Here is a 4,603-nt window from a genome sequence, read left to right on the forward strand (position 1 = left end):
GTTGAATGAAATAAGCGGTTAGAATGGTGGATAGAATGATGGAGAAACTCAGCAAATCTGGCAGCATTTGTGGAGAGACAAACAACAGCAAGGTTTTGAGTCCAGTATAATTCTTCTTCAAAACCCGAGTTTCCTCAATGTGTGTAAATGAATTTGAGAAAATCTGGGTGTAGTTTGCAGGCATTTCTTGTGACTTAGCTTTGTCTAACTGAACAAGAACTCAGTTAAAAACTGCAAAGTGAATAAATGCAGTCAGGAGGATTGAGTTGTGCCGGTAAACCTCAGTGTTTTGTCTTATCCATACACGTAAATATTTGACCACAGCTAGAATACTGAGCAGGAGTTTATTAGTTGGAAGAAAAGAAAAACGGAAGAGATGAAGAAAGGGAGGAAGACGCAAGAATGGAAGGAATGAAAGCAGGAAGGGAGGAAGAACGGAATTTAAATAAACGAATACTGACTGCGCAATTTCGATAGGTATTTAAGCATATTGGTGATGTGGAAAAAAAACGTGGCAGGAGATATGTTCACAGCAGGACTGTAGAAAAGTAGTTAGAATCTATATTCAGAAAACTGCTCTGAGTGGTATTGAATTCGGGGCAGTTTAAAACCCAGAGCGACGGAGCGAACACTTTCTGTTCTGGTTTGTGTCAGTGACACTAGAATATTTACATTCTGTCCCAGAAATTAGAATAAGACTATGACCTCATATCTGAAGAAATCATCAATAATACATTAACATTGCTTCAGTGCAAATGTGTGGTCATCGAATTTTGTGCCATACATTTCTTAGTTGTTGCAACTACAATCCGTCACTTGCTGAATTACGATTGAGAGTGGGCCATGATGCGGTAAATCAATTGAGGGTGAACAACTTGTAGATGCTTCAGGAAAATTTTATTTTTCACAGCGTTCTGTGTGCACAGCAAAAGGACACAGCAACACCTACTTGAACTCCTCACGGAACTTGTTCTGGGATACTGCATAGATGAATACGTTGTTGCAGGAGTTGAGTAATTGAAACAAATTCGTTGTCTCTTGCAGGACGTAGGTTAATTCTTCGAAATTATCATTGTTGAATAATGCATCACCCTTAATACGCAAGTACAGGAAATGTCCAACTTCGGTGGCCCACAACAGCAGGAAGCTGAGTGAAATGGCAAAGAGCAGGATGATGGATCATTTACGGTTTTCAATCTCTGGATCACTGCCATTTTCAGCACGTACAAGTTTCCTACGGAGTTTGCTGGCTGTGATGATGTGTTTTACGGTCAGGACATTGAGTAGCAGGATGAGGAGAAATGTGTGAAAGGGAGTTAAGTTGTGATCCATCCAGTCATAGGCCTGCCAGATTTGTAACGTATAAAATATAGACTTTATAACACAGAACCAGGCGACCCCATCCAGGATGTAGAAGGGTCTGTAGATGATGTACAAAGGGAAATTTTTAACACAACTTAGGATGCAGATCATTCCTATGATGAGCAACGCGGTTTTCTCGGTGCAGTATCTGACTTTCAGGCTCTGCAAGCAAATGAACACAAAACGGTCGATGGTGAAGGCTGCAGTTAGCCACATGGAACCATCCCGGCTGCAGTGGACCAGAATTGTAGTCAGTCTGCATATGGGGGTGGTGGACAGAACACTGTTGCTAAAGTAAATGCGCCTGATTCGGTTAAGTATGCATCCGGTGACAATAACAAGGAAATCTGTCATCGCTATGGCCATCAAATAGTAGTTGATGCACCTGGAGAGTCCGCACCACCCTTGGAACAGAATTGCAATTGCCACCAAGTTGGCTGTGATGGACGAAAAAGTTAAATAGTTTGTTGAAATACCAAGTATAAAGAATGGCATTACCTAGATGTCAACAAGTGGACTGCAAGGAACATATACTGCCTCCCCCTATCTGACACTGAAGCCCTTCTGAACCACGACAGTGGCACCTCCAGTCGTGGGCTAACCAACGTTCATAGGCAATTGTGAGTAGAATAGTCTGAATTATCCACAACTGACATCTTAAACATTGGGTATTAGGCCTCTGCTAACTTACAAATTCACACCACAGATGGCAATTTATTCTCTTCAGTAAATACTTTCATTGTTCACTTTCGTTTTGCTACTCGTGACTGTTCCATTTCCCATTATTATCTGAGATGTCATTTTTTCTCCAATTATACCCTCTTGTATAATTATGGTATTTAACATTCCAGATGTGACATTAATGCCTCAATTATCAAAATTGAATTCCCTTCTTCAAAGCGCACTTTCTCCCTCCTTCTGTATATCACTCCTCATATCCAAACTTAGAGTCATAAAGTCATAGAGATGTACAGCATGGAAACAAACCCTTCGGTCCAACCCGTCCATGCTGACTAGATATCCTAACCCAATCTCGTAAAACCTTCCGGCACCCGGCCCATATCCTTCCAAACCATTCCTAATCATATGCCCGTCCAAATGCCTTTTAAGTGTTGCTATTGTACCAGCCTCCACCACTTCCTCTGACAGCTCATTCCATACATGTACCGTCCTCTGAATGAAAAAGTTGCCCCTTAGGTGTCTGTTATAACTTTCCCCTCTCACCCTAAACCTATGCCATCTACTCCAGGACTCCCCGAACACAGAGAAAATATTTTTTCTATTTATCCTATCCATGTCTCTCATAATTTTGCAAACTTGTAAAAGGTCACCCCTCAGACTCCGACGTCCCGGTGAAAACAGTTCCAAAATCTTCAGTCTCTCCCTATAGCTAAAATCCTCCAATCCTGACAACATCCTTGTAAATATTTTCTGAACCCTTTCAAATTCACCATCTTTTTAATCTTCTCCAGTTTCTCTTTATGTAAAACCTGTTTACGAAACTTCCTGTGAAATACCACAACATTCATATTGCAGTATCTGCAAACTAAAGCAACTCCATGTGCAGATATATGAGCAAGAGGTGAAAGAAATCCGTCAACTCGACAGTAAATAGATCGCTTACTGATGAATAACTAACACAACTTTGCAAGATGAATGCCCAAATGCAAACGAAAAGCCAAAATCCTTAATGAAACAAATTCCATTTTATTTTTATTCACTTCTGCAAAAAGTATCAAATATTAATTAGTTACACTATTCAAGGTAGTTGATCCTTTGCAGCTTACGCAATTAGCTACTCAATGAGATAGGATTGCAGACTTGTATTTAAATCCTTGCACACAATTGTTGATTTCATTACATCCAACGCAATGTGTAACCTGCAGAAATTTATTCGGCAAGAGATTCAGCCATTCCACCGTACCTTTCAACAACTTCATGGCTGATCTTCTTTATCAGCGTGGATGCATTAAGATCAGTGCCGGAAAATGCACTTTACCACCTGGCTAAACTGCGAGCACATATGTCATTAAATTTCTAGAATCTATTTTAGTTTAAAGTTAAATTTAAATCTGAATAATACAACAGATTACTGTTCAGGCAATGCTATTCATTAATTCATATTTGCACAATCTATTACCAGAAATGTGTTATATAAATCATTGAATATAATCATGTGTTGCTCAATGATATAAGTTCAAATAACGCACTAACATTCTCGTTAATGCTGCAAAACATGCAATAAACGGCAATAAACAAAATGGCAATACTATCTATATGTTCCTGGTTTATATCTCTTATATTTACAGAGGGGTGAACTTTAGAAAAATGGGCAAGGGAAAAAAGGAACTTTAGTGAAGATTTACCAATAACTGAGTACTTTCTTTGCAATTCAATTTTTTTACCTGGGATTCCAACAACGGCAACAATGGGTTGGGTAACGGCATAGAAGAGCCCTTTCACTGGCCCATGCATGACCGTTCGTAAGTTATACATTTTTCGAAGCTGAGCTGTTTAATGTTGTAAAAGATTCAAAGTTCCCTTCATTTATTTTATCTGAGAGTCTCCAAGGGAGCAATTAAACTGCATAATGCTTTCAATTTTAGATCAATGAACTAACAGAAAAAACGTTGTTTTACATTTGAAGCATTGACAAGGGAAGGATTCTATTATATTTATTTCAGTGGCTCTCTTTCCCCAAACTCACTCTGAGTATGCCCACCGAAGTGGCTGATAGCAGATAACGAAGAGAGGTAATATTTCAAATACAATCTCTTCTCATTACTTCAGCCAGGTTCCTCATGTTTTCGGCACCTAAAACGTCAGATTAAGTAGTGTATTTATTTGATTGCTGACGTTACCTTATTATTTAGATTTAAAGTTAAACAGTTGGAAACAACTTGGTAAAGCAAGATGATTATTCATATGTAACAAAATGAGATCACCACAGCATTGTATAGTGAGGGCAGAGTAGAGGTAATTATGAAATCCAGGAACCATTGCTGAGGCAAAAGCATGTTAATGTTTGGAACGAGTACAGCTCAGAAGTAGAGGTTTGGACCATAAGATACATGATGCGAATGAGTTCATTTGGCCCACTCAGTCTGCTCAGCCATTAGGTCTTCCTGATATGTTTCACAACCTGGTCCTCCTGCTTTGTCCATTTAATGTTTGATCCCCAAACTAATTCGTCGCATTTATGTCTGGAACTTAGGTACACTGAGCCTGTGCAGCCTGCTAT

General features: G+C 39.3%; 1 pseudogene; it reads right to left on the reverse strand.

The window, feature by feature from the left end:
• Positions 1 to 789: 789 nt before the first annotated feature.
• Positions 790 to 3,837, reverse strand: LOC148149595 (putative G protein-coupled receptor 139; annotated as a pseudogene).
• Positions 3,838 to 4,603: the final 766 nt, after the last annotated feature.

Source organism: Chiloscyllium plagiosum, unplaced genomic scaffold (genome assembly GCF_037043375.1).
Source record: "Chiloscyllium plagiosum isolate Xiang-an unplaced genomic scaffold, Cpla_swu_hap1 HiC_scaffold_7, whole genome shotgun sequence".
Classification (NCBI taxonomy): domain Eukaryota; kingdom Metazoa; phylum Chordata; class Chondrichthyes; order Orectolobiformes; family Hemiscylliidae; genus Chiloscyllium; species Chiloscyllium plagiosum.